Consider the following 14,083-nt stretch of genomic DNA (forward strand, 5'->3'; position numbering starts at 1 on the left):
ACACGAGGAGGTTTTGTCCCTGCTGAGTCAGCTAAATCATTTCACAGTCCGTAGCAAAAGCGGAGATGTATGCCAGGGTTGCTGTTAACCTGGACTGTGCATGGGTCATGAGAAAGTCTCTTGACATTCAGCTAATTCTCTTTCTTCACTAACTTCAGTGGTTTAGGCAAATGATATCCAGACTTTTTAACCCGCTGTCTTCTCATCCCTTCCAGAAGAGAAAACAGCAAGTCATTTCCAGTCATTGGCAGGTTTTTATGCCTGCATGTCAGATTCAGGATGTCTTTTTTCACTGAGTATTTTTCTTCTTGCAAAGGTCCTTAAGCCACTGTAATCAAGTTTTTTCAGTGTTGTATTAGTAAAGGTAAACAGCTTATGTCATAAGTTGTTGTCAGTTCAAGGCCTCCCAACTGTCTACACCCATTGGGTATGTCATCAGGTTAGCAGCAGTAAGAAGAGTTGGAATTTCAGTGTCAGAGGACAATGAGGTGTGCACAGGTTGTCACTTGAAAGGCAATGAATGAATGGTGCCTCTTACAGAATGTCTTCCAGTAGGACACCGTTGCGCAGCTTGGAGGAACCGCCCAGCATCGTGGTATTTGTCCACCTCTGTCTCAGGCACAGTCAGAGCCTGAGGACAGCCATACCACTGGATGTGCCAACTGATGAGTTTTTTGCTGAGTATGACTCACCATATTTGGCAGAAGTTTGCCTGTTTTGGGAGAAGTATTTATGTTAAACAGCTCTTCCTTTGCCACTTGTTTCATTTCTATGATTTCTCCATAATCATGCCAAGGTAACTTGTGTGGAGCTGTGTGGCAAACTGGATCAGGGAAGAGACCAGGGCTAAAGGCAGCCTGGGGGAGAGGGGGCAGGGTAAGCAGAGATGGAGCGGAGAAGGTTATTTTTAAACTGTATCTGCCAGCTAAAACAGCATTGGGAAGAATTGCTTTAGGAGTGGATATGGGAATTGGAAATCTAGGAGTTCTAAGAGACCATGACAAGAGTTCAGTGTATATGGAACACACAGTTTTAGTCCTACAAAAACTGGGAAGAACCTGAGATTCCCCATTCTTAGCTGTGAAACTGAAAAGTCAAAAATGCTGTGTCCTTCCCTGCTCATCAACAAAGTGGATGTCAATTTACTTCAGCAGTGTAGGGGCTCAGATGTTAGGCAACTGTCTTTAAGTTTCATTGCATCAAACTTAAATGCCCCTCACGAGGCATCCATGAAGACCACGCATTTAATTCTTCCTCTTTTTTTCTATGTAATCTTTAAAAATTACATAAACATCATACCTTGAGATATTATTAGATTTCAAATTTAAATATCGAGAAAGTAGGGATTATCCAGATACGGCAATTCAACAGTAATTTTGTCCCCTGTCCACATGTACTGTGAAATTCTTCTGTTACATGGGTACGTTTTTCCCACAGGGTCTTGCTTCACAGGAGAATTCCACTGTAGGTAAAAATCAATGAAGTATAGTGAAAAAATGCTATCGATAACACCCCTGCCTCTATTGTTAATTAAATGGAATCACCAGTACTTTTTGGATATTCCCTAGGAAGTGGCCTAGAAGTAGGGCCTCTCCAGGTTAGGCTGAAAGTTAGGAATGCAGAAATGGCAGGTCAAATAGGTCTGGAAACTAACTAGTGAAACATATGGGAATGGGGCTCTGTGTAACCAGTGGACAGCATCCTACCTCTAAAATGAAAGTTGCTGAAGATCTGATCCACCCCACTAAACTATCCATATCATTGGACTACAGCAAAATTGCCTTTGCAGTAGCCTCACAGTCGAGTGACACAAGGCACTAGGTCCTGGGTCACCAAGTTCCCTCTACTTGGGCAGAAATCCAAGCAGGAGGTTGCAGGAAGAGAATGGACTGTCTATCATTAAAGCAATCAAGTATTTCTAATTGGCTTCCTTCCTAGCTGGCAGCATACAGTTCACAATTCAGTTATGCCATAATACTTCAGATATGTTGTCTTTTTTTTTTCCCTGCATAACAAACTGACGCCCAGGGTCTGAAACACAGAAGTCTCAAGCATTTCTAACTGCAACTGAGGACAGTAAGAGCTGTGATTTGAACATAATGAAGCGATGTATAATGCCAAATGGTCTGAGAAAGCATGCCCTAGGCACCCCGTCTCTTCTCCCAAGTAACAAGTGATAGGACAAGAGGAAATGGCCTCAAGTTGCACCAGAGCAGGTTTAGATTGGATCTTAGGAAAAAAATTTTCACTGAAAGTGTTGTGAAGCTTTGGAACAGGCTGCCCAGGGAAGTGGTGGAGTCACCATCCCTGGAGGTATTTAAAAGACATGTAGATGTGGCATTTAGGGATATGGCTTAGTGGTGGACTTGGCAGTGCTGGTTAATGGTTGGACTTGAAGATCTTAAAGGTCTTTTCTAACCTGAATGATTCTATGATTCTATCTAGCTCAGAAGAGGGCAGTCCACACTAGAGGATGCTTTTGAGACAAAACTTGCTACATCTCATTTCCCTTGCAAAGAAATGGGTATTATAGAACCCTCCTCCCGATGCTGCTCTTGAGAGAGAACAATGTTAATGAAGTACTATGATGAATGTTATAGAAAAAGCCCAAAACAAAATTAATTATTTTGTGCTGAGAGCAGAGCTGGAATATTGCACAGGAAGTATATCTCTGCACATCAGGCAAGAAGAAAACAACATTGACTAGCCACTTGCAACATGTCCATCAGCCATTCTCACCATTAAATGAGGCAGGAACTCAGTTTCCCTGGTCCTGTCGTCCCTGTAAATACACTTGAAAATACATTTGGCTGAAGATGTCTGAAAGCTGCTTTCTGTCACATCTGTGCAGTCAACCGCAAATACAGCACACTGAAGAATCCTCTCTAGAGCCTCTTTTAGCCTCATTTCATAATGAAATTAAACATATGCTATCTGCCTGTCAGCCTTGTCACTCTTCTGAGCCTATTAGCTAATTTTAACCAAGCTTAAGGGCAGAACAGAGGTCTTAAGATAGTACATTCTTGCAAATTTTGTGAAAATCAGAAGCTCTGGACTCTGGATACTGCAGAAGTATCCAAAAAGGACATAGGGGCATCTGGAGCACTAGGAAAACACCTGAAAAACTGAGCTTTTTCAGTTGTACTGTCCAAAGAACAGTCTGTTGTTGATGTTACATTTTTTTTTAATTAAAAAATCCATTCTAATTGTATCCCATTTAATTAACATGAAGCTTTTGTAACTATATTTGCATTTTAAGGGGTTACTGCTAGGAAAGGACATAAAGTAAATGTGTGTGCATGTAAATGTTTGGTACAGAATAGTGTCCCTCAGTAGGTGAGGGGCAGAGGTTGGTGGAGTTCAGCTGTTACACATTCTGCATGGCAGTGGCCAGAAAAAATGTATGTGCACAGCAGCACATTAATCACAGCATATGTTGTCTTTTGCTTGATGAGGATGCTTAAGGAGTGCAAAAGGAAGGTAAGAACTCAGGTTATTGAAGGGAGGTGATAAGGGCAGGGGCCCAGAGCTCTTAAGAACAAGCGTCTTGGAAACAAAGCATCTTTTCCTCTGCTGTTTTGGCATTAACTTGTTTCTCCTCCAGTACTGAGGGACCCTACCCGAAACCTAGTATCAGTTATTAGTGTAGCAAAGAGCAGATGACGTTTTTGATTGTTTTCTTAAGACACATTACCAGAACCCTGCCTCCTGACAATCTACAATGCTGTTAGTCTCTGATGATCCAGTTTGCAATAAGTACAGCAGTATCAGAACTCAAAAGACTTACCAAACTTTCAGCCAGTAATAATGTGAATTTTTAAATAAACTTTTTTCCTCATATATTGTCTTAGATTCTAGCATAACAAAGGAAAATTTCTTCTTTTCCAAAGAAATAAAGAAACTAACCAATAAGCATGGATTAAAAGTATTTCAGTGACTGTGAATTTTGAATTTCCATCTAATTGAGATTTTCTCCTGTATCTACCAGACCTTGTTTGGAGCATAGTTCATCTCTCATCCACTTTGTAAAGAAAATAAGAAAATGTCTTTAAAGGGGCTGCTCAGATATGTTAAGTAGTAAGAAAAGGTGGTTCTTACTCCTATGATTTATCATAAGAAGTGATCTGGTAACGCTAGATAACCCAGCAATAATGGCTACATTTCAGTGGGAGGCGCATTTACAAAGGTGAGGGCAACCTGTTGTTGCAGAGTCCAGTGACTAACTCCCTGCACTGGCCAGCAATGACCTTTTCATATTTAGGCTGTGAGTATTTGCAGGTAATACTGTACCCACATAGAGAGCACTGAGATTGTTTTTCCCTTTAACTACCAGGTATTAAATGTAAGTTTCACAAGCTGCCACTTAAAAAAACAAAAAAAATCAAACAAAACCCCCCAAAACCAAAAACCACAACAAAATTCCAACAACCACTGCTGTCTCCAATTAATAAGTGTTGTGAACATACAATGGCAAATGGGAACTGTGGCCAAGAATAAGCTCTATGTGAAAAAAATTGATTATATTTCAATAGAACAACCTGGTCCTCATTTCCTTCTTTTCTTGACAATGACCAATGAACAGAAATTTTATTCCTGGAAAAACTGGTTTCCATCATTGTAGAAGTGCTGATGAAAGGGACAGCAGTTTATCCCTCCAATACTTCACAGATTAATTCAGATCATACACAATTGCTTCTCATCCTCCTACCTATTTATTCTATAAAGGCAATTAAAGAATTGGTGATAACTACAAAACACCTCATACTTTCCCCTCATCTTTGATAGTTACAAAAGCATCATCAGGCTTTTATATACAGTATAAAGGTTATCATCATACCCAGTATGGATGGTAGCTGGGTGAACAGGCATAATGTCCTGGGTGGGCTGTCACCCAACACAGACCAAGTGACAAGTCACCAAGGGAATTCCAGCTAAAGTGTTGAGCTACCAATGGTACTAAGATGCTGAAAGAGCTGAGCATGGACATAATGAACATAAAAAGGATTATATACAAGTAGATACACCTTCAAGTTAAGTTTGACAATAACCAGGGTTCCAGGCTGCTGCTATAACTATAACAATGTAAACAACTTGCAAAGGTGGCCCAATTATCTAATTTAAAACAATAGTTAATCTTAAAGTACTGAGAGCATTTCCTGAAAGCTGGGGCATATTATTAATTTCCATGGAAATGCTGTGATGATACAGGAAAGATGTACTTCTGTAAGGAAATTTAGTGATTCCAAAACAGAAGACTTGAAGTTTCTCCAGGATAGTGGGCTGGAGTGAAATAGTATTTTGACCCAACTCTGGACAATGGAAATTGACTATGTTCGATACAAAACTGGTTTCATGATTTAAGAAAATTCATTCTTGATGCAATTTTATGTAGTACCCACGTACTCTGTCAAGTCAATAAGATCAATTATTCCCTCCATCACACCAAGGAACACAAGGTCCAATCCAAAAGAATTCAGCATAGTGGCAGCGTAAATAAGAAAAACAGAACTAAAACAAAATCCAGACTTTTGATTCATACCAGGAACTACTTTAGTCTTGACTTATTACTAAGTAATCTAATCCATGATATTATAGTGCTAGTCAATACTGCATAAAAATAACCATGCTTGGAAATGCAAATCTCATGAAATCTGATCATCACACTTGTCACAATATTCATTTAAACAATAAAAAGACTTACTTTGCAAAATTGCAAGGTAAGGAGAAGATCCCTAGGAAAGAGTGTGTAGTCAAGCCATTCAAGGGATACTGATGTAGTTGTATTTAACAGAACACCAAGGGGCATTTTAGTTTTGAGGCCTGAGGAACAGCTGAGTCTAGGAAGCTCAACCTCCTCAGCTTATTCAAGTGAAACTAAAGTAGTAATTTGATCATGGTCCCATGGATTGTCTGACCAGATAGAAAATTTCATACAAGAAAAGCAGCCAAATGCATTTGGCTAAAAACTAAAGCTTTATAAATTCAAGCTGCAGATAGGGTGCATTTTAAATCAAGGCAACAAGTTACTATTGCAGCTTAGCTAGCAATTACGGTATTTTTTTTATCATTTGAGTTATTAATAAACAAGCAAGACCATACTTTCTTTTAGTTCAAGCCATGACATTTAGGTTTGATGAAAGTATCTTGTTTATGAAACTATATGTACCCGTATTATAAGAAAAACACATTAGATACCCAGAGGAAATTCCTTCTGGCCTCATTCTGTGAGCAAAAGCCTTGCTCTGCTAACTTTGAAACAATCAGAATTTCATCCCATTGTTTATATTAACCTTCTATTCTCCTATTTACTGCATTTCCTTGGTAAACAGACGTATGTCAATGAGGCATTTTATGGTATTTGAGACTAGGCAAGGAATTAGAGAAAGAACAACTGTATAGAAGTCTTAGTTCCTTATGTTAATACAGTTACTTTTAATCAACCAAACTAAAAGACTCATTAAAACACACTATTTGACTAAGATGTATTTTCCATAAAAGTTCTTGACATATCCCTGCGAAGCAGAAGAACATAAGAAGTGAAAAACAGTTCTGTAATCTCACAGAGTAGTGGAATAAAATGAAAACTTTACTTACATGTGAACAGATTACAACCGGTGGCCAGAAGAAGGCCGGAAAGGCTACAGCATTTTATACTGCAGGCAATAATGTTCTGCAGCCTGTGAAAAACTGCTTTTAAGCACACCATTCTGAGTTGCCCTGGTGTTACAGAGCGGAGGCGTGACCACCCCACAGGCAGGTCTGCAGGTGGGTGGGAGTCCTGTCTGGCTCCTTGCCATGCTGCCGCCCCTGGCCCTGCTGGCAAAGTGGGGACAGATCTTCCCTTTGGTCTACACTTACCACAGAGTTTGAGGGCTTCCTCTAATGGGGGTATGGTGCTCTGTGTTCACATAATCCTTGTGTTATAACGCAGTGGTTGAGTACTGGGGGAGAAAGTCTGTGAGAAGGAGGCTTAGGCCTGGTAAGAACCTGGGTCAATAAACCCAGATTTCTGTTATTATGGACACAAAATTTCAGTCCTGTTCCTAAAGTGATAAAGTTCTCCCTTTAAAGGGATTGCCTTCACTGCTGTGATTATTGAGGAACTTTACTGCTCTGACAGTAAGGAACAGTTTTGTAAGTGCCGGTTTGCACCTATCAGTAACCCATGTAGTGCATTCATTTTATATTAGCAAAGTCCATTAAAGAATCACCTCCTTCCTCCCCCAGTTAGGAACAATAATATCTCACTTCTGCATTAGACCTCAAATACTAATTCTAAAACACATTTAATTGGAAAAATCAGGCTGTGCGCAATGACTGCACACAGGCATGCTAATTCCTAAATTATGGCTCCAAAACACTTGGGGAATGATTGAGAATGTGGGCACATGAGCAAGTTACCATGAAATAACTGTGGGCATGAGATTATTTCACATTAACTAGAGGATGGAAACATACACACAGTTACCTCAAACACTTCTACGTTATAAATTCTCATGCCAGCTTGATCATAGTGATTCATTTTTTCGCCCATGCTTAAGACACTGTCTTTCCTTTCAAACTCAAAGTCCGGATGAGGCACAAGAGAAACTGAGAAAAACATCACTGACTAATCAAGAAGAAACATACCAATACACCTAGATTAAAATGGAAGAATTTTGATAAACTATTACATTTTAAACAACAACAAAATAAGAAAGTCTGGATAGTACCAATGGATTTGTTGATAACTCCTGTTTAAAAATTAGTCAAAGTATTCTAAGTATTCTTGATAATGGTTTACGAGTTATAAATGTTTGTTTCAACTGAGACTAGCAATTTCCCTTTGAAGCCAATTTGTATTGAGATACAGTTCTACTTATATCTGTTCCACCTACAGGAAGAAGTGTCTGCCTTTTGCTTCAAACTGGTAAACTGAAGGAAAAAGGGTCCCACTGTATACCTGTAAACTACCTGACTCAACATGTTCCTCCTACATTACAGGTATTTATTTAGCATTTACCTTGGAATTCTGGGCTGTTATGAGACTCGAGTTTAAGAAGCAGTTGGTGTGTCAGAGGTCCCCTTGTGCACATTAAAGAACATTATAGAGGGATTCAGGACATACCTTCATTGCACAGTGTAGTGTGGTGAACATCTGCACTAGTTTTAAATGGCTGTCAGAAGCAACCTCATACCAGAGAGTTCTGCACAATGAGAATGAGGTTTTGATGAACAAAGAGTTTTTCATTAAAGCATTTCTTAAAATAAACTCGAGATCCTTCTTTTCACAGCAAACTGTGTCTGAGAAGTCCTCACAGCACACCAAAGTGTCCATAGGAAGGATAAGGGGAGCTGTTTGTCTCATTCACAATCCCATATCTGCCCTTCCAGATTTTGTAAGTAACTGTAACTCTGACTACTGTCCACGTTCCCTACATGTTTTAACACCATGCTCTGCAGAGCCCAGTACTACTACAGCTTATTTCATAAGCAAATGAAATTGCTGTACCTCCTAATAAGCAATAGAAACAAGAGCTGTCCTTTTTGCAGGAAATTCAAGGCCACGTGCATGCCTGCCCTTTTTCATCACCATGTAAAATTGTTATTCTACGCTTCTGGAGACATGATTGCACAGCACAAACAAAGGCTTAGGATTGACTGAAAGCTTTACTCAAACATATCTGAGTGCTTGATGAGCTTCCATTCCTGAAGCAGCATCCACAGTTTAATCTTTTGATACATAAAGATGTACCTCCAGCACTCCCTACGTTCTTTCTGCTGTGCACTTCTGGAAGAGACGCCGGGATGCACTGAGGCAGAGCAACCAGCAGGTGACCTCCCAGGCTCAAAAAGCCAGGCGAGTTTCTTAGCCCTTTGACAAAACACACCAGGTAGGTGTAAACCATGTCAAATTATCTCCAGAAACATTAGTTTGAATTAAAGATGTCTCCCATAGCCTTTCATTTTCAAGCAGTCGAGCTTTACTATTGCAATTTGGAAGAGAAAGCCAACTGGAATGGACAAAATGTTTTTATATTTATGAAAACCATGTTTTCATCGTTATCATCAATTATTCTAAAGTAACAAAGTATTGTAACTTGTCAGCTCAATTAAAGACCAAAAAAAGAAAAATCAATGGACACTTATGTTAAGAAAAAGTGCCATGCAGCTGTGGCTTTGCCTTTTGCTATGTAAAGTTTGGAAACACAATTTATCTAAGTAAACCAGCATTGAAGCAATCCAAATTAACCAAGAGACGAGCAATGACAACTTCAATTACAAAAATTATTTGTGAACAAAATTCCTTGATAACGTTTGAAAAGCTAAGGTTTCCAATATCTTAAGCAATGTGTAGTCTTTTAAAGCTGTATGAAGGAGAAACATTCTGATTTGGCAATTCTTTACTCTCTCTGTACATGTAATTGTCTACTGAAGAGAAAAGATAACAATGAATCAGGCCTGTAAAACTGAAATACATTAAATTGCACTAAAAATACCCTTATTTATATAACTGCAGCCATTTCTTTTTGCAAACTATTGTCCAATATACAGTACAAACTTACATGAGAGTTGCGACACAGTACAGACATACATGATGCATTCCTTCATGGTCCTCAGCAAGCATGCAGGCACAGCAGATCATATTACCAAAGAAAGAAAAAAGAATATTAAGAAATAAGCTTAGGAAATTGTTGCTAAATGCTGTTTGATCATCTAAAATCTCTTCAAGGACAGATGGGAACAGAATTAATTTGGAAAAAATTTGGAGCCATATTTTCCAAGAGTCTTAATATCCATTCATTCTGCAAGTACCCTCAAATCCATCTATACAAATGTCTTTCACTGTAGCCTTGCCCCACTGAGATTGCTCTGTATCATCCCTACTCACTTCCAGTTACAATCCTACTAAATCCTAGATTTCTGTTAATTTTATGTGTTTGTTATGTCAATGCTTAGCAGTTTCTTCTCGCATAATATTGATGAAGCATCCAATGTAAATAACATGTAAATAACATACCCTGCATATTTCTGGAAATCATATTTACATACAATCTAAATATTGACACTTCTGTTTTTAATTCAACATTGTTATTAGTGTTTCTGGAGTAAATACATGGCACAAGTTTCTGTTCATGTGGCCCACTTCAAGCAATACACTATTTAAAGTGAACAATATGTAAACAACAAAATAAATTTGAAGCACATGATTAAAGTGTCTAATGTATTAGCTACTAATACTAATTGCAATAGGTAAACCTTGCAATATGAAGAACTCCTATGATTAAAACCAACAAATAGATTTCTCCAGTTCTGACCACAACAAGCAAAAAACATTCTTAAAATGTGACTGGCTAAAATGAAGGAATTACTACATTAACAACTGATTCATTCATTTGAAGGTGAGTTAAGCCACTGTTTACTCTATTTCATCTTAGGTTATCTATTATATTAAAGAATCACCTAGATTACAGGATCTGCCTGGCTTTTAATTAATCACCTTAAAGCACTGCATTTTCCACATTCAAGTACTAGCATATGATCTATTTCATTAGTATATAAAGGGCTTCAACTGTCCCTGACCATTTACATAAGAGTTATCATTAAAGTCAAGTGCTAACAGAGCAAATAAAAGAGGCTACTAGAAAGGAAGCATGATAGACTTGTCCCTCTGTGAACACCACCTGTTACCCTGCGCCCTCAGAGCATTCAGCCAATCAAAACCAACACCCCTCACATTTTGGGTCAAGGTGAACCTATGCTGAGACAGAACTGATTCCTAACTTGACATTTCCTGGTAACTTTCCTCTGGTTCTTTTCACACAGGGTCTCTTACAACAGCTGGAGGCAGGTTTCTTCGTACAAAAGGCAAAACTAGGTGAAGGCACTGAAATGGAACAATATAAGGAATAATTTCAAAATTACAAAACACGAAAATTGCCAGGACTCTCAGGGGCTCTTAGCTTCTAAAGGAATTTCAAAGCCTAGGGAATGACTAAGAAATAAGAGAAGGTATTTCCTTTCAAAACCTGGCACTGCTCCAAGGAAGGGCTAGCTTCTGCCAATAGGAAGTAGTCATCAACTTTTCCTCAGCACAGTTGTTTACCTCCCCGAGTATTTTCCAAGAAGAGGTTTCAGTTCTGAACCAAGATGTGCAAACAGAAAAACTTACTGGAACAGGAGCTTTTAGGCATGTGAGATTTCAACATTTGGCTGTTTTCCTCAGAGACCTTGCTCAACATGTTAAATACTTACACAGATTCCAGAACACAGGCTGTCAGTTCACTGGGACAGCACGACAGCAAGCTCAGTCTCTCTTGTATTGCCTAAGCACATTCTGCAACATCACCCCCAATGATGCACTGGCTGCATCACCTCAGCTAAGTGTAGCACCTTTACCTTTTTTCTTTCACTTGTGACTACCACCTATGTATCACCATGCATCAATGTACAAAGGTGGACACAATACCTCTCAAGTAACAGCACATCTAAAGAGAGAACTCACAGTGCACAGCTCTATCCTCCAGTTTAGCCAAGACCTTAATCACATTTGGAAATTATGTTAAAGCGTGGCATCTTCCAGAACCTCCAAATCCTGCATAATCTGCACAACTCTCTGGTCCACATTTTCCCACCAGCACTAAGAAGAGAACTTTGCAGGGGAACACTCTGCTTGGGACCAAGCTAGAAAGAAAACAAAGAGCTATGAAGTAGGACTACAGCATGGAAATAGGTACTACAGTCAGACAAACCATAGCCAAGCACCAGAGATGCTGACAGTTAGATCTCTTAAAGGGAAAGGGAATCCATGCAGTGATGTAGAGTCAAGGATAGAGGAATGGTGTGGGAAGGGGATGAGCTCAACATTAAGCAAGTTGTTTGCAAGCAGAAACCAGAGCAACAAAGCAAAGCCCCAAAGCAAGACACTGAGCAACCACAACCTCCCCTTGACCCATGGGATTCCTTCACCTATCAGCTACGTGGGACACCCACCAAATAGATTCCCTGACCTGAGCCTGCTTCCCTGGCCAGCTGTTCCAACACTGTTTGATTCCCAGGTGGAGTCTCTCAGGGGCTGGCAGATGACATAAATCCTCCCAAGGGCATCCACTCGCTATGTATAAAGGTCTGTTTACATGACCAATGTTTGAAAGCTTTACAGTAATGCTTTTTTTTACAGAATTTTTACAGAACTAGTAGCACAGGGTTGCTGGGGAGCAAGCCTTTCTGTTTACTGTGGTGTGGATATCTTGTCTTCTTTTAAATTCCCATAAGTGGAGTGCGCCAGTCTCTGAATGTGCAAGAGAAATTTGTTCTGTCTGTCTGACAGAACAAATCAAATCAAGAGATCTTTATCTCAAAATACTGGAATGTCCTTGTAAACAGGTAGGCTTTCCCTTTATGAACAGCATTCTGTGACAGTGGGAGGGGGAAGTCAACTTTCAGATGAGAGTGGGGATTAGCAGACTGCCTCTACACTGAGGCCTCTGCCATTTAATAAGCACTTCACTTTTCTGGAAAAAGTAGTAAGCTAGCAAAAAATTGCAACTGCTACAAAATTATACAGGTTAGTTAATTTCTGGTCTTGCCAAGGAGTCTAACAAAATGAAGCAGATGAGAATTACAATGCAAGTGAAGTTCAGGGAAAAGAAGATACTGTGTAGATGCTAGGAACATTCTGAGCTCTTTATATAGTTTGCTTGATCTTAAGTTTACTGTTATCACTCCAAAAAGAGATGATACATCATTCGACCTTGTTAAGAAAAATCTGCCATCTTGTATTCTCTAACATTAAAGGAATTACACACACAAAATGTTAGAAGCCATGAAGCATGAGATGTTTTTGCTACCAAAAAAACTGTGATGCAGAAAGGTTACTACAGAAGAGGGCAACGATGGAGGTTCATATTTTTTAAAAATGAAGTTAATCAGTTGCTATACATGCAGCCACAACTGGTCTTTTGGAAGTGTGCTTCCCACCTGCCTTTTTTATGAGGTACTGCATGAAATTTATTGCTACTAAGCTACCACTAAACCTGGAATAAGGCACAACCTCTTTGAATGTAGGCAATGCTACTGAACTGCCTAGAGGAGCTCCAAGGTGTGCTTCAGTGCCCATGGCTGCTGGGAACTCCAATGACAGTGAAGGAAGACCCTCTTTTCCTGAAAAGAAAAGGCCTTGTAAAAGGCCCAACCTCTAACCAACTTTCAGAAACACTAACAGCATTGTCTGAGTTAACTTGGACTTCTGTGAATCGGAAACAATAATAAGTATTAATGGAGAAGGGATGATAGGTGAGCAAAAAACCACCTGCCTGCAAGACTTGCAGCAGTGTTAAGGCAAAACCAACGTCACTTCCCACAGCATGCGGATAGGTTAGCAGCTCCATGAGTAGGCAAAAGGTACAGATTCTGTGTAATTGCTCATGCTATAGGAGTATCACCTTTTTGCTGAAGAAAAAATGTCATTGTTCCTACTAAGCTTGCCAGACTGCTGAAAAGTGCTATATCCTTTATTATCACGCTGCCTGTAAATTGTCCCCAACCACTGCAATTAAGAGCAATCCTTCCACTTAGAGCAAGGGGAGCAGCATGAACCCCATCTATGTTTCCAAAAAGCCTGAACTGTTAAGACTAGAAGGAAGTGTTGCCAGTACCCCAGACAACTGAGTAACGTGGCTGAAGTGAAACTCTTCCTCTGCTCCAGCTGATGATGAACTCAGCAACTAGGTTAGAAGAGTCTCTTACAGAACAGTAATAGTTACTTTCCACCTTAAGACTGAGAGCACTAGAATTCTGAGATGCACTCTTGAATCCCAGTGTGTAATGATGAAATTTAAGAATAAGTAAAATGAATACAAAGTTAATTACAAACATTATAGTTTTGGAATAACCTAATTTTAGGCTGCAGAACAGTTCCCTTTCTCATTTAATCAGCTATTGATACAGATCTGGGAATAGTCCAGCTGTTGACACGAGCTTGGGGCCCTGGGCCACTTTCCAAGTGCTTTCAGATGCACATTGGGCAAACAAGCTCTTTCTCAGACTATGCTGGCTAGTTAAACCATCTTTTCTCTACACCCTCTTTTTCTGTTTTCTTTCC

The sequence above is a fragment of the Accipiter gentilis genome, chromosome 7 (genome assembly GCF_929443795.1).
Source record: "Accipiter gentilis chromosome 7, bAccGen1.1, whole genome shotgun sequence".
Lineage (NCBI taxonomy): Eukaryota > Metazoa > Chordata > Aves > Accipitriformes > Accipitridae > Astur > Astur gentilis.